Here is an 18,157-nt window from a genome sequence, read left to right as displayed (position 1 = left end):
CGTATATTTAATTGTGCACTTGACATCTTCACTTACCTGTTAAATTAGCTTCTCAAAATTAACATGCACAAAAGTAAGTCCCTGGCCACCTTTATAAATACACTCCTACTCAGTTTCCCCATCTCAGTTTTCCCTATATCAGTTCTCGCTGTCTCCATCCCTTCTGCTGTTTAGACTCAAAAACCTGAATTTGCATTGGTTCCTTCCTTTCTCTTAGACCCTTTATCCACTTTGTCGGTGAACCCTCTGGTCTTTCCTTCAAAATGTGTGCAGATTCATTCATTTCTCTCCACTTCCACATCACCACTCTGGTTGGAGTCACTACAATCTCTTGTCTGGATCATTGTGATAGTTTACTAACTGAATTGCCTGCTTCCATCCTTCTTCCTCTCTAATCCTACATAGTTTACTCTCAAGGAAATGACGATGATCTTTAAAAAAAAAAAAACAGATCACTTCCTCAAACTGTTCCAATAAGATTGTGCTTCTGGCAATGATGGCCTAGTTGTTCATGATTAACACTTTCACTGTGAAACATTAGAAAAGTTGGCAAAGTGTAAAACTAAATATCCTCTTCTTGAAGGCATTAGGGAACTTCAGAAATCAGCAAGGATTTGGGTGATTGAAGTCCTGGAAAGAAGGGCATCCCATGATGGTATCATTTTTCCATGAAGTATTTGGCAATTCTAAAGCTGATTCTAAATAGCTGAAAGGTGATAAAATAAGCAGATCTTTCAATCATCTCATGAGGCTAGAGTATAAAAAGAAATGAAGTTTAGGACCTGTTAAAGAAAAAAGTGCCAGTAAACACCCCTGGCTTTTAGCTGGGTTTCAACAGTGTATCTTAAGAGCTTCAGCACAAGGAAAATAGACCAGCCCTCACAAGGACTGAAGATCACCCTGGAAAGGCACCAGAGAGTCCCCAGAGGAACACTGCATCAGCGACAAACACTCATTAGCTGTACAATAGTTTGTACCTACTGCTGACATTTAATTGTAAAAAGGATACACAAAAAGAATTGTCTTATAAAACTAAGAAAGAAAGCAGAAAGAAACACTCAGGAGATACAGACATTAAACAAAATTTAAAATAATTCTGTTAAATATTTGTAAGAAATTAAATGACAAGTTGGAGTGTTTCAGTGGAGAACTTGAGACTCCAAAAAAGAGTAAAATGGAATTTTGGAACTGGTAAAAAACATGCAGAGTAAAATTAATGTGGATTGTTTAGTTTAGCAAACAGATTATTTACAATTTAAGCACAAATTAGTGAACCTAATAAATCAAAAAAATTGTGCAAAATGGAGTACTAGTGATAAAAATGTGAAGTTCAGAAAAGAGAATAAAGCACATAAATGTGGTAAAACATTTTAACACATATAAAATTGAAGTATCAGAAGGAGAGGAGAGACCTATTTGTAGATGATATGATCCTATACTTAAAAGGTCTTAAAGACTCCACCAAAATACCCTTAGATCTGACAAATACTGGCAAAGTAGTAGGATACAAAATTAACATACAAAAATCAGTAACTTTTCTGTATACCAAAACCAAACAGGCTGAGAGAGAAATTGAGAAAATAATTCCATTCACAATAGCCTCAAAAGTTTTAAAAATATCTAGAAATAAACTTAACTAAGGAAGTGAAGACCTTATAATGATTACTATAAAACATTGAAGAAAGAAATTGAAGGAGTTATTGGAAGATGGAAAGGTCTCCCAAGATCATGGGTCAGCAGAATCAATACTGTGAAAATGACAATACTACTGAAAACAATCTACAGATTCAGTTCAAACCCCATTAAAATCCCAATGTCATTTTTTTGTATAAAAATCTTTTATTACAGAATTACCTGTTATGTGAATTACCTTCCATAGAAAATACTTTGGTTATCATTGTAATTTTCCTTTTTAAATAAATTTCACTATGTATATTTAAGATCTACAACTTGACCAAACTCAGCAAAGCAAACATCATATGTTTTCATTCATATGCAGAATCTGGAGAAATAAAATGTACTCAATATTAGCACAAAAAATAGGAGAAAGTAAGTGGAGTAAAGTCAACCAATAAATTTAACAAAATCCTAATAAATCTTCAAAAGTTTTTTTTTTCTTTTTTAGGACTTATTAAAATTTATCCCAAAGTTCATTATGGAGAATGTTCAAAGGAGAATACATAAGAAAATTTTGGAAAATGAAGTTTTGTAAGGAGAGAACTGTCCTAAAAGATATTAAAATATATTATGAAATATGCCAGTTCAACATAACGCAGTGTTTTGGAATATATAAGAAACCAAAACAGGCCCCAAAAGACTATAAAATGTAGAAAGAGAGAACAATTAGATGATTCTGAAAGAAATAATCTATAAAAAATAAATCAGTGGAAAACGTTTAAGAAAAATATTTGAATACTCAAATTTTTTTTGGCAGCACTGGAATTTGAACTCAGAGCCTCATGCTTACTAGGCAGGTGCTCTGACTGCTTGAACCACTCTGCCAGCCCTCAAAGTTCTTGCCTATCCCAAATGTAATATAAAAAATTAAAAGTCAAACTGTAATTTTGCAATAAAAACAAAAATCCTATTCTGAATAAAGAACTTATAATAAGAACCGATTCAAAATTAGAAAAGAAAATAGAAAATAATTTTTAAAGAGACAAGAATAATGGATCCATGTAAAATACTCAAACTTACAAGTAATGAAGGAAATATAAATAATCCAATGCTATTAACTCATTAAAATCAGCACAGATGTTTAGGATAAGTCAAAGCCTAACGTTAGTAAAAATGGAGGGATATACTGGAAAGATAAAAACAAAAGTGTTTTATTTTTCTGTACTTTTCTGAAAACTCAGAGTATGCAGGGCATAATCTACCTGATTCTAGCAGTTTATCTGACTGAACCGCTTCTATATCAACCTGAGTTTATCTGTACCAGATTACATTCTGTGTGTTTACTTTTCTTCTTCCTAGTTAGATAGGACAGGGACCATTTATTCCTGTATCCTCATTGTGCTTAAGTGACACTCCATAAAAATTGCTGAATAAATGTGGTTGAATTGAATACGTAATACTGTCTCCCAGTACAGCAATTGTTAAATTAATGATGACATACTTTACTTGATACAGTGAGGTTGTTATGAAGCATTTTTATAGGGATTTAAGAATACTGGGTTACACAGTACCTATTTTACAATGATAATTATAAAAAAGAATGAATTGAAATATTTTCTACTGTATATTATGATTTTAAGAGTGCACGTAAAAGATGGCACAAAATTACCACTGTAATAATGATTCTCTTTGAAAGATGTTGTCACCAGAATCTGTGAGGGTCTAGGAAGGTATCTAAAAGGGAGAAGGACCATTGGTAGTGGGCTCCTGATGTAACAAAAAAAAGTATTTTAGGACACGTCGAGGTAGAGACCAAGAAAGTTTATTAGTAAAGCAAAGCAAAGCAAAGGAAAATCCTTTCCTTTCCAGATATGGGTGCTGGCACACTTGAGATGAGGCAAGTGATGCTCTATTTATAATGAAAAAGTGGCTTGAGTGTTTGGATTAAATTCATCTTGGGATTTGTGCTCTCCTTTTTTTTTTTCCTGGAAATTCAATGATTCTTGATGTCACACTGTTTTGACAAAATCAGTTGGTTCCAGAGATATCAAATCTGGTCAGTTTATGAAATTTGGGTCATTGTGACATAGAAGTCTATTTTCCTTGAACATCCCTTTAAACAAAGAAAGAATTTCATAAGATGCTCTTTTTAAGCCAGGTGTCCTTCCTTAAGATAGTGTTTTTTCTTCTTTGCAAATACTTCTGTGATCAAAGGAGTCATTTTACCAACTTATTTTTTCCCAAGATAAGTGTCTTTCTTTAAAATGTTCTCACTTAGTTCCCAGAGGAACAGGGCAAATGGGCAAGGTCAGAGGGAGAGAACCGTTTTTTGTTTTTATTTTTTAAACTACATGTTGCAGCATAGTGGGAGTATGAAACTTAAAGCAAAGAAAGTTGTGCCTGTGTGCTTTTAAGCAAGTAATTTACTAATAAATGTTTATTTCTGTTTTCCTAGCTCCTGTTTCCCACTGTTTCTCCTGATCTATCCTGCTTCAATGTGATTTATCCTGCCTTAAAATGGCTTTTGCTCATAATTTTCTTTTGTTTTCTGTACTTTACAAATTATTCCTTAAACAATTATATATTACTTTTGTAATTGAGTGAAAATATTTAGAAGCTTTGCTTTTCATAGAAATACTTTATGATTTTTCATAAAAATGCAGCCCTACTATATGTTATTTATTAATTTCAATTTTGTTTATTTTTTGGTCTTTTTGAGATAGGTATTTGCTATGTAGCCCAGGTTGGCCTCATGTTCATGGTTCCCCTGTCTCCACCTCCCAAGTGGTAAGATTACTGGCAGGTATCATTATACCCAGCCAAGTATGGCAGTACTAAATACAACTCACACATACCTAGCTTCTCTCTTCCCATTTATTGATGGGGACTTAAGTCTCACTCTCTGCCCCACTTCTCTTCAAGTTGAAGCTTACCTGATGTTCAAACCTCTGTGGTTTTAAACCCTCAGAACACTGTCTCAGGAAATTATGTGCAAGTTATAGATCTTATCCCTTTAAGGATAAGCATGTCTTTGAGATCAGCTGTTCAACTAAAGAACATCATTTCCTTGACATAGTCTGTGAGAAAAAGAAAGTTAGTTTGTACTCATGTTCTTGTGCCAAAATTAGCATTTAGGTCAAATGTAAGACTGGACTCCAATCTTTCAGAATTTAGCCTAGAAAGCAGGAGCTCACTATGGTCATCACTTCTCTCTTTTCCCTCACTATTTGACCTTTCTAAACAAAGATGACATTTGAAAGAATAACAGTTTTTCTATACAAACTATGTATAAAACTCTGGTGAGGAGATTTGCTCTGAAATTAAATAGAAACCCACAGCCATTTGAGGGTCAGGATTTGAAGGCATAGAAACCTGAGAGGACATTAAGTGAGAAGCTGTGCCATGTCAAGAGATAGCTGCTGGAATATCATGAAATCCAATGAAATGATAAGCCAACATGCTCTGAAAGATTGATGAGAGTGACTCAGTTCTCAGATTAAGACGTTTTACATGACTTCTGATGTGTTTATTGATTTTAAAATGAAATATTTTGTCTGCTGGAGTGGCTCAAGTGGTTAGAGTGCCTGCTTAGCAACCGTGAGATCCTGAGTTCAAACACCAGTGCCACAAAAAAATAAATAAAAATTAATATTTCGATATTTAGTATTAGGGTTCTCCCAAGGAACAGAGCCAAAAGACTGTTAAATTGGCCTATGTGATGAGACTGAGTACTCCTCAATGGCCATCTGCACGCTGGAGAGCCGGGGAAACCAGTAGCTGCTCAGTCCAGAAGCTGGAAGCCTCAGAATAAGAGGCAGAGACAAAACAGCCTCAACGTGAGGCTGAAAGTGTGGAAGCCCCTTGGAGAGCTGCTGGTGCATGTCTGCATTCAAAGGCTGAAAAATCGTGAGTCTCACCACAGTTGATAGCAGTGTCACCTGTTTGCATGTGTGGGACCTTCACCTTATTGCACTTTTCTTTCCATGTAGGCTCCCAGCCTATTGGATGGTGTACCTACATTCAGACAGGTCTTCCCCACTCCGTTCGCTGGACCACATGCCAATCTTCTTGGAAACATCTTCACAGACACACTCAGAATTGTACTTTGCCAAGTTTTAGGTGTCTCTCAATCCAGTCAAGAAACAAATTAACCATAATATACGTGAACAGTATAAGAAATATTTTCATGAGTTGAGTGAAATTCTCTGAAATTTTATGTCTTACAATGAAAATGCCATGAAGAAGAACGAAATGTTATCATTCGCCGGTAAATGGATGGAATTGGAGAACATCATTCTGAGTGAGGTTAGCCTGGCCCAAAAGATCAAAAATAGTATGTTCTCCCTCATATGTGGACATTAGATCAAGGGCAAACACAACAATGGGATTGGACTTTGAGCACATGATAAAAGCGAGAGCACACAAGGGAGGGGTGAGGATAGGTAAGACACCTAAAAAATTAGCTAGCATTTGTTGCCCTTAACGAGGAGAAACTAAAGCAGATACCTTAAAAGGAACTGAGGCCAATAGAAGGGGACCAGGAAGTAGAGAAAAGGTTAGATCAAAAAGAATTAACCTAGAAGGTAACACTCACGCACAGGAAATTAATGTGAGTCAACTCCCTGTTTGGTTATCCTTATCTCAACCAGCAAAAACACTTGTTCTTTCCTATTATTGCTTATACTCTCTCTTCAACAAAATTAGAGATTAGTTTCTGCTGGGTATTGAGGGGGTGGGGGTAGAGGGAGGGGGCGGAGTGGGTGGTAAGGGAGGGGGTGGGGGCATGGGGGAGAAATGACCCAAGCCTTGCATGCACATATGAATAATAAAACAATAAAAAAAAATTAAAAAAAAATAAATAAAAAAGAAAAAAAAGAAAATGCTACAGAGAGTTCATCAATCAAAGGGAGAAAATGTGGACCACTTTGGATTGCTTGATACAGCATGATTGGTATTTTATTGCCTGTAATATTTGGAATATTGATTTATTGTTAGGCAAAATAGCAAGGAAAATTTTTGCACAAGAGCCAACAACAACATGAAAAGATTCTAAACATCTAAAGAAGTATCAGCAGCATAGAATCCCTTGGCTAACTTCCCCTCTAAATAGCTGAGCTAAAGATGCCTGTAGAAAGCCAGGTACCTGCAGTCCTATCTACTCAGGAGCCAGAGATCAGGAGGATTCAAAGTCAGCCCCAAGCAAATAGTTCACGAGACCTTATCTTGAAAACATCCAACGAAAACAGGGCTGGCACAGTGGCTCACGTGGTAGAGCCCCTGCCTAGCAAGTGTGAGGCCCTGAGTTCAAACCCTACTACCATAAAAAAAAAACCTGTAGAATGCACATGAACTCTGCAAAATAAGAGGGGGAAAACTCGATCACAGAGTGGTCTGTAAGATTAGCTTCTACTATTTACAATTGTGGGTTCTGAAGATATCAGATTAGAAAGTAAGATTGATGGGTTTGCTTAAGAAATTGTTTCTGTTTATCTCCCCCTGGGAAATACGAGGAGGGTAAAGGTCGGTCTGTTTATGTTCTGCAAAGACTGGGAAAACAGCATAAATAATGGTTTTGCACTGGACTTTACTGAACTGACTCAAGAATGTCTTAATTCTTAAATTCTATTTCTTATGCTAGAAATAACAAATAATATTTATTAAGTCTGTTAATGTATTATAGGCATTGTTTTTAGAATTTTACTTGTTTCTTCTTGGGGCCTCATGATAGTAGCACATGGATCTATAATTTACACACAATTCCAGTCAAAATTACAAGTTAGTTTATTAATGTCAACAAACTGATTCTAAAATGAGTGTGGACAGGCAAAAGACCCAGGACAGTCAACACAATATTGAAACAGAACAAATTCAATAGACTGACACCTCAAGATACAGCTATAGTAACCAAGACAGTGTGGTATTGGTGAAAGAACAAACAAATTAAATAATGGAATGGAATGGAAGGCCCATAAATAAACCACATAAGCATATGCACCTGAACTTTGATAATGGAGCAAAGGCAAAATAATAGAGAAGTGATAATCTCTTCAACAAATAGTGCTGGAACAATAGCAATCCACATATAAAAAACTGACTCTACATGCAGACCTATAGATTTTATTTAACAATAGCTGAAATGATCATCAACCTAAATGTAAAATGCAAACTATGCAACTTCTACAAAATAAAAAATAGGAGAAAATCCAGATGACTTTGAGTTTGGTAATTACTTTGTACATATAACACCAAAGACATAATCCATTAGGGAAGTAATTGATAAGCTAAAGTTTTCTAGGGTGTCAGAGGTATATGGAATTTCTCTGTACTTTCTGAGTAATTTTGCTGTGAACCTAAAACTACTCTGAAAGATAAAAGTATGTTAAAAAATAAATCAGTCTAGATGAATATTACTCTATTTCTATCTCCACTTTTTAGAGGGGAGAAATTCAGGTATAGTCAGGCAGCTACTCTGTGGTGGAGACAGAATGTGAAACTGGAGTTCAGCCATTGGCACTGCCACTCCCTGGTGCTCATTACTTTGAGCAGATCTTAGGATCAATGAGAGGACAGACCCCAATCCAATGGTATAATCTTTTGAGGGCAAGACCAAGGAAGATGAACACTTTGCTTGCAGTGAGCTTATTTGAAAGTAAAAGGAGGCCCTATTAAAACCTAACTCAAAGATGGGTTGGAGCAATGATCTGAAAGCATGTTATATGTCTTCCTCTTTTGTCTGTGTTGGAAGGTGAGCCAGGCTCCTCTAATAGTGTAGAAAGGCCACTGAGATTATGCCCAACAAAAATTTCATTTTTCCTTAAATAGTTTGAAGAATACAAATAAAAGGAAGAAAATATATATAATCCCATTAAGACTGTTAGGATGATATTTTCAAAATGAGAAGACAGGAGTGAGAAAGAGATGGCATGTGGTTCAAATCACAGCCACCAAACTGATACCTACATTTGAGTCACTATTGTCAGACTTAATGAAGAAAATTCAATCAGCAGGGTGGAAGAAATGATGAAAAAACTCTCCTAAGTGTCTGAGGAATAGACAAAGCCAGTAAAAATCAAGGATTGGTCCTGGAGAGTCAGGCTGTAAATGAGAAGTCTTCCTGAAGAACTGAAAAGCACCCACTAAATGGGAAAATGGACCTCACATGTAACCCAAACCAGCATTCCAGATGAATAAGAAAAGCTCACAAAACCCCCACATTTAGTAATAAGAGTACTTATTGTGAAAATAGACTTTCAGTTTGAGAAGATAAAGTTCAAATTCATTCTGACTCAGTCAAAAGATGAGATGGGGATGAGAGTGGAAATTTAATTTTAAAAGATAATTTATTAGTGTTGTTGAAGGGAAACAAGCAAGATGAAGAACAGGATGGATACTACCTTTTGTGTAAGAAAGAAGGGGAGTTAAGAAAATAAAGCTGGGCATAGTGGTGTACATGTGTAATCACATCTACTCTGAAGGCAGAGGTAGGAGAATATGAGTTTGAGGCCAGTCAGGGCAAAGTTAGGGCAGCCTTGTCTCAAAAATAAAATACAAACCAGAAGGGGCTGGACACATGGTTCACGTGATAGAGCACTTGCCTAGCATGAAAGAAGCCCCGGGTTCTGTTTCCAGCACTGCAACACAACAACAAAAATTTAATATATAATTTTGGCTTCTGAAACATATAAAATATCTTAGTATTAAAAATAGGCTTAATTTTCTGAAACAGCTAAAGCTGAAATTAAATGCAAATGCATATGGAAAGGGAAATGCAAATACATAGAGAAAATGGTTATCTCAAGCTACTTTTGAGCATTCGGTTCATCTCCAGTGCATTTTATTTTAAGTAAAGAATAGAAGAAAAATAAACCTTAAATTTTTTCAGTAATTTTAATTCTAACAGTATTTAATTAGAATTGGCAGCCTAAATGTTATTTCATACATGGTTTAGGATAAAACAAATAAATGTAGCTATTAGAAATCAATATTTTAGGGAAAAGAGATGCAAATTAATAATAAAAGTCACCATGAAAAAACTCTGAGGTTTTTTTTTTTTTTTTTTTTTGTGGTACTGGGATTTGATTTGAACTCTGGGCCTCAAGTTTGCCAGGCAGGCCCTCTGCCACTTGAGCCATCCTGCCAGCCCATCCAAATTGTTATTGTAGCTGCTAAGATCTTGATGAAACATTGGCTAGAAGTGATGATAGCAGGCGACCTTGTTTTGTTACCAATTTCAAACAGAAACATTTAAACATTTTTACTGCTTTTTATGACATTTGTGGTTCATTTTTCGTATACACATTTTTAGTCAGGTTGAGGAAATTCCCTTCTCTTAAAAAAATTGTAACTAGATATTGAATTTTATAAAAATGGTTGTTTCCATTCATCAGTATGATCATGTGATTATTTTCCTTTATTATGGTATTACGATGAATGTGCTAATTAGATTTGCTAAGTTGAGATACACAATTTAGAAGGAAGAACGGTTTATATTGGCTTATGGTTTCAGTCCATGACCGCTTGGCCCTGTTGCTTTGGTGCACAGAGCATCATGGCAGGAATGCAAGTTGAAGGAGGTCTGTTCACCTATGGCAGCCAGGAAGCAAAAAGAGGAGGAAGTGTCTGGGGTTTCAATATTCCCTTCAAGGGCATGTCATTGATGACCTAACTGGAGATCAAATCTTTAACACTTGTTCTTTGGGGACACTCCAAATCCAAATGATAGCAGTGAATTATCTTGCATGATTTTGCTATATAAAGCCAGTTTAACATTCTTGCCATGAACCCAACTTATTCCTGGTGTGTGTGTGTGTCTGTGTGTGTGTGTGTGTGTGTGTGTGTGTGTGTGTGTGTGTGTGTGTGTGTGTTTTGAGGTCTTACACTTGCTAGGCAGGTGCTTTCCCACTTGAGTCACACTTTCAGCCCTTTTTACTCTGGTTATATTTGAAATATAACCTAACCTTGGTCCTCCTATTTACATTTCCTACAGTAGTTGGAATGACAGGTATGTGCCTCCACATCCAGTTTTTTCTGTTGGGAGGGAGCATCGCTAGTATTTTGCTGGGGCTGGCCTCAAACCACAATCCTCCCTATCTCTGCTTCCCCAATAGTGTGAATTACAGGTGTGAGCTGCCAGCATTTGGCTAGTGTGGGTTATTATTATTATTATTATTATTTTTGAAACAGGATCTCACTATGTTTGCCCGTGCTGGTATTTACCTCCTGAGATCAAGTAATACTCCTGCCTCAGCCTAAAGTACCTAGGATTATAAAAATGTCCCTCCACACCTGGCTGTTTTTTTTTTCTAATGTCTTTTTTCAGGTTTTGGTATCAGAATTATGCTGACTTCATAAATGAATTGGAAGGTGTTTCTTCTTTTCAATTCTTTGAGAGAATTCACTGATAAAGATACCTGAACCTGATTTTTTCTTATGGATATTTAATAATTTATTCAATTGTTTTCATAAATGCTGGACAAATCAAATTTTCTACTCTATACTGTCTTTAAAGTTTCATTATTCTAGGAATTTGTTCATTTTCTCTAAATTATCAAATTTATTGACATAAAGCTTCTGATTTTTGTTTCTTGATATTGATAATTTGTCTTTTCCCCCCCATTTTTATTAGCATATATTCATTGTGATTTGTTGTGACAATTCTGAATAGCCTTATATCGTACATTGGCTAAATTGCACCCCCACCCACCCACTCCTTGTCCCAGTTAAAGCAATTGCAAGAGTTTCATAATTCTATTTTTTTATATGTATATGAAGCCCATCAACTATTTATTTTTTTCTTAATCTGTTTGCAGGAGGCTTATCGCTTTACTGGTGTTTTTAAATCTAAGTTTTGAATATTTTCTACTTAATTTCTGCTTTCATTTTTATAATGTCCTCATTTACTTCTTTGGTGTTTTAACTTCTTTGTCAGAAGAATGCTCAGGTCATTAGTTTTTAGGTTTTTTCCCCATAATTTATGCATTTAAGGTTGTGTATTTCCATGAATGGTTTTCGCTGAATATTACAAGTTTTTGTATGTTATATACTCATTATCGCTGGCTTAAAATATTTTTTGACTTCCACTGTGTAGGTTTTTGAGGACATAACTTACTAAGTTTAGTAAGTATTTTCCTATTTTTTAGGTTATATTTAAAAATTAATAATGAATAAGTATAGAATATTATAAAATGTTATTTCCCCCAGTGTGTATTAAAGCTGGTAGGATTTTCTTTTGCCTCTTATCTAAATATAAGTGAACATTTTTATGTTCCTGGGATAAAATCTACTCTGTCATGATATTTTATTCTTTAAATACATCTCTTGAGTGAATTTATTTTGCTTAATATTTTTTAGCCCATGTTTTCCCCATGGTTTCACATTTTCTAAGGCAGAAGTTTTGAGAAACTGAGGTATAATTTAAAGTTACTGTTCTCTCTCAGTTTTGAAAATGCATACACATCCCGTGAAGAAGTAGAGCTTTTCACCACCTCAGGAGGCCCCTTCCTTTTCCTTTTGAGTCAGTCCCTTCCACCTTTCAAATCAATTTCTGTTCTGATTTCTTATAATCATAGGTTAGTTTTGCAAATTCTAGAACTTCATATAAATGCAATCACAGATGTACTCTTGTATTTGATTCCTTTTACTCAGCATAATGTTTTAGATTTATCCACATGTTTGTCTATATTAGAACTTCCTGCTTATTGCTTAGTGTTCTTTTGTGTAAACATGCCACACTGTATTTATCTATTTTCCCTTGATGGATACTTGAACTGATTCCAGGTTGGCTATAATGACTAAAACTAGCATTCTTGTACTATTCTTTTGCAAAGCTCTGAATGGACATGTTTTCATTTCTCTTAGAAAATACTTGAAAGTGGAATTGCTAGTCCATTGGGTAGATGTGTGATTATACCCTTTTGTGTTCTCAAGCCATTGCAAAAGTGCTTTTGGAAGTGCACTCTTACCAGCAATGTCTATGACTTCTAGTTGCTCCAGATAATTGCCAATATTTTGTATTCTCTGACTTTTAAAATGTTAGCTATTCTAGAGAGCACTCAGTGTCCCATAGTATTCTTTTAATTTGCATTTCCACAATGACTAATACTGTTAGATAATGTCTCATGTTCTCATTAGCTATTTGTATATTGTGTGTGTGTATGTATGTGTGAAGTATGTTTTCCAGACTTTTTTGCTCATTTAAAATTTGAGTTTTATTGAATTATTTATATATCCTATATGCAAATCTTTTGGTATAAGTGTCGTAAATATTTTCTACTTGTTGGTGACTTGTATATTTATTTTTCTTAGCAGTGTCTTCAGGTAAACAGATTTTAATTTTAATGAAGCTTAATTTATCAATTGTTACTTTTATGGGAGTGTCTTTTGTGTGCTTTGAAAGGAATCTTTTCTACCATACCACATGGTTGTGAAGATACTGTCCTATGCTAGCATAGGACTTTGGCATTTAGGCTCAGGCCTAAAATAATTTCTATGTATGGTGTGCCCTACTGTTGTTTTGGTTTGAATGTCTCCATCCAAACTCATATTATGTTCTCCATTTTGGGGCAATATGAGACAGGATCAGGTACAACTTAAAGAACTTTAAGAAGTGATTAGTTCATGTGCACAAAGCCCATAGTTTAATGAATTTATGAGTTAATGGGTTAAAGGATTATGTGGTTCTGTTGTAAAAGCCACTGTGACTCTGTCTCTTGAATGTGCCCCTCTTGCCCTATGATGCCTTGTGCTTTCTCAGGACACTGAAGCAAGAAGTCCTTTACCAGATGTGGCTCCTTGACTTTGGTTCTTTTAGCCTCCAGGACTGTGAGCTGAAGAAATCTCTATTCTTTATAAATTACCCAGGTTGTGAAATTCAGTCTAGTAACAGACAATGGACTAAGATAGCTATTTAGTTCTTTTTTATTTCACTATATATTTTTAGGTCTCTTCCTGGATTGTATATTTCTGTATACATGCAGCTATTTAAATTAGATTTAAGTTCACCAAAATTAAATTTCTCAATACATTAGCCATAGTTCAAGTGCCCAATAGTTATATGTGACTAGTGGCTATTATATTGAACAGTATAGATGATGAAAATTTGTCATCTCAGAAAGTTCTATTGAAAAGTGCTACTCTAAGCTTCTACTTATTTTTCTATCTTTTCACTATCTCAAAAAAAATTTTTTTGTGTGTGGTGTGGGGATGAAATCCAGGGCCTCCTACATGCTGGTGCTCTACCACTGAGCTATATCCCTAGTTCCTCTTTTCAACTGCCTTGATCATTGTAGCTCCACAGCGAGTCTTGAAGTCAAATACATTCAATTGTCAACTTTGTTCTTTTTCACTATTTTTATGGTTTTTCTACAGCCTTTGAATTTCTGTGTAAATTTTAAAATAAGCTTGCCAGTTTCTACAAAAATCCTCCTTTTTAAAATTTTTTGGTGGTACTGGGGTTCGAACTCAGGGTCTCACACTTGCTAGGCAGGCACTCTACCACTTGAGCCACTACACCAGTTCTCAAAAATCCTCCCTGAATTTTGTTTGGGATTGAATTGAATTAGGCTAATTTGGCACTATTTTTTAAAAAATTGAGCTTGGCCTATCATTTTATTTTTTTAGTGACTAATTTCTCCTGTTTTGATATTATAGTAATAATGGCTTTATAAAATGAGTTAGATTCTCATTTATTTTTAATAGTCTATATAAAATTGATTCATTTATTTATTCAGAAAGTATCCAGTGAGTATGTATTCTTAGCCAGAAACTATTTCAGGCCTTGGCATTGTAATGATAAAAAGAAACAATTTCTCTGCTTCCCTGGAGTTTACATTCTTATGGAAGAGACATTCTTATAAACAGACATATAATATCGGTTAGAGATGGGTAGTATGAAAACACATGAAGCAAGAAAAGGAAATGGGGAGGGACTGGAGGCAGTATTTTAGATCTATAGGGTAGGAAATATCTGAGAAGGTGACCCATAGGAAGAGTCCTACATGAAGTGAACCATGCAGATATACTGTAGAAGAGCAATTTAAGCAGAGGAAATCATGATTGAAAAGACTTTCCGCTGAAAATGTGTTTGGGTGAGAGGTAAGAGAGGTAACGAGGGGCTGATCACACAGGAATTCACTGGGTGATGGGAAACCATTGGGGTATTGACCTGAAGAGTGGTAGGATTTAGCACATCTTTTATAAGGATTACTCTGGCTATAGTGTGGAAGGTAAATTGAGGGTGGCAAGACTGGATGCAAGAAGATCAAATAGGAGACTATGACAACAATATAGGTGAGAAACCATTGTTGATTAGGAAAGCAGAAATGGAACTGGTGAAAAACTGGAAAAATTTTCAAGGTTGGGACAATAGAAATTGCTGGTGGATTAGGTGAGGAGTTTGAGAGAAGGATCTTTTATCAGTTTCTCTGCGTCCTGGATCAAATGTATGTGCAGCTCCAGGAAAAGCCAGCTTTTCTGACAGGTCACCCACATTTTTAAGGTTGGAAGGTGACAATCTCAAACAGAGGAACAGAGTGGCTACAAGTTTGTTCTCATGGGTTTCGATTTATCCTTGTGAGATTCATTTGTTCTAGTTCTCTCCTGCTTCCTATTTTGTATCTATTTCTGATTTAGGCCATTCATCCGATGCAAAAGCTTCCATGTTTATTCACCAGCTTCCACAACTGTGTATGGCATATTCCTAGAATAAATCCTTATTCCATATTACTCAGAATTGTTCTCTTTTCCTGATCAAAACCCTAACAACAGAAATTTGCTATGTCCATGTTAGTCAGCTTTCTATCACTGTAAAAATACCCAAGAAAATCAACATAAAGGAGGAAAAAGCTATTTTGGGTCACGGTTTCAGAGGTTTTTTTGTCTATGGTTATGTGTTGTTTCTGAGCCTTTGACGAAACTGAACATCATAGCAGGGAGCACATGGTGGAGGAAAGCTGTTCACCTCAGGGTGGCCAGGAAACAGAAAGAGAGTGAGAGTTAGGGACTAGGGATAAAATACACCCTCGGTGAAGTACTTTCTCCAACTGGGCCCCACCTCCTCAAGTTTTCACTATCTCAATAAGCTATGAATTCACTAATGGATTAATTCACTCATGAGATTAGAACCCTCATGATCCAATTACCTACCAAAGACTCCACCTCTGAACACTACTGCATGGGGACCAAGCCTTCAACATGTGAGCGTTGGGAAGATATTTAAGATCGAAACCATAAAATTGACTATTGGCTTACTGAGTGCAGATTTTCCCTAATAGTTGAATATGTGATTTTAAGAGCTGCATTAGCTATTCATAAATTATGGATACTTTGTGTATTGTTATTTTATTGCAAGTAATTTTTAACCTATTATCTTCTGGTTATACTGCATTGTGTTCAGAGAATTTGCCATTATTTGTCCTTTGACATTATTGAGTCATTGTTTGTATTATGAATGTAGACAATTCTTTTTTGCAAATGTTCCCTGTGTTTAGGAAGAATGCATGTTTTTTTTGCTTATTGGGTCAAAGTTTTATGTGTATCTACATAATAAGTGGGGTGTGTAACCTTTTGAATCTTAATAACCAAGGAAATAGAATTTTAGCTGAACATTGTTGGGGATTAAGAAGATCATTATATATTCGTGAAAGAGACAAGCTATCAACATCATTAACCTATGTACACATACATCAACACAAAATATATAAAGCGTCTTGAATTATAATTCCAAGAATTTTGATTTGTTACTTATAAAATTGATAGAAATTAGTAATAATAACTAATCAACCCAATCACATTTACATGAAAAAAAAATATATATCCTTGAGTTTGTTATTATTATAATATTTTAATATACATAAACATTGCTATACCAATGAAACAAATTACAATCTTTATGACAAAAACAAATTTGAATGATATATGTATTAAGCATCAGCTTTTGGAAAATATTTCTTTTCTTTTCTTTTCTTTCTTTTTTTTCTTTTCCACAGGGCTTGGATCAAACCGAGGGCCTTGAGCAAGTGGTAGGCAAGCCTCTACCACTGATCTACATCCCCAGCCCTGAGAGAAATATTCTGAGTTAGAAGCTCAGTTATCTGAGCTACCAGATAGAAATTTAATGTAAAAAAAAATCTACTGAGCATATGTTTTAAACATAAAACTATAACACAACTACACTTTGTAAATACATATCCATAAAAACATAGGTTTACTTATTTTAGAAGCTTATTTTAGTAGCTGTGAGCTACTATGCATTTTCTTTTTGCTTATTCCAGCAAAAAGGAAAAAAATAAAAAGACACAAACTTACTCTTTCTTGGTTTGTACTTTTCTGTCTCCATTAGGACATTTCAAAATACTTCAGTTATGGCTGTTTGCAGTATGATTACAATTTCCTCCTGTTCATTTTGTCTATAGATTCTTTTTCCTAGCAGTGGAGTTTCTTGTATATTTTATAATTTTTTGGTCATTGTTGATGAGCTTCTGTATTACAGCTATATTTGAAGTTCTAAATGGGATCTGAATCAAGAAAGCATCTCTCTGAGGTGGCTTCTGAAAGGCCTATGCCCTGACTCTACAGAGTTTGTTGGTTGGGAGATAAATGTGTTATTTAATTTCTCAAAGAAGCTTTAGATTCTGAGACATTTGGGGCCTGTGAATTTGTGCTTTGTACTGTAACCAGCCTGGGTTCAGAATCTGGGATTCCTTCTGCTTCCTCTAACACATGACTCACTGACTGCAGTAGCAGATGGAGATTGTTGTAATGCATGCATGAGAGGTCAGCATGTTTCCAGCCTTAGGTTCAATGCCAGGAGTTCAGATCCTCTTTATACAGGACTGAGGGCTCAAATCCTGCTACAAGAGCTTAAGCCTTTGTCCTTAATTAGGTAACTGAATCAGTTTTCTACTGCTACCATACTGTATAAAAATCACAAAATCGCATTAGCATAAGGCCCCTATGTTTACAGTTCATGTTTCTGGGTCAGCTGGAGGTTAGCCAAGTGCTTCCAATGATTTTGGTTGGAATTGATCAAATACCTAGGTTGATCAAATAGCTGGTGGTCAACCTAGCCTGCTCTCAGCTCTGCTTCCCACACTCATGAAGATATTCCTCATGGTAAGAGCAGAGCAGCAGGAGAGAGAGATATTAAGTTCAATCAGGCGAGTATTTTATACCTCGTGCTTGTATCACATTAGCCAAAGAAGATGGGTCAGAATGCTGGCCCACTGTAGGAGAAGATTTTAGAGTTATGGTGCAGAGGGTGTGGTTTCAGGGAAGAGTGAAAACTAAAGGCCATCTTATGCAATCCACCACAATCTTAGGAAGGAGTTATTTCTCATGATCATTTAATTTTTCCTACTGAAAGAATAAAGTTGAAAGAAGAGAAGAAGCTCTTTTTATAAACAAATATAAAAGTCTAGATAAGATCCATTTAATAGTATTAGGGAGCCAGGGCTCTTGACTAATCCTAGCTACTTGGGAGGCTGAGATCTGGAAGATCTTGGTTCCAGGCCAACCCGGACAAAAAAAGTTTGCTAGACTCCCA

The sequence above is a fragment of the Castor canadensis genome, chromosome 2, assembly GCF_047511655.1.
Source record: "Castor canadensis chromosome 2, mCasCan1.hap1v2, whole genome shotgun sequence".
Lineage (NCBI taxonomy): Eukaryota > Metazoa > Chordata > Mammalia > Rodentia > Castoridae > Castor > Castor canadensis.
Note: the sequence above shows the minus strand (reverse complement) of the source record.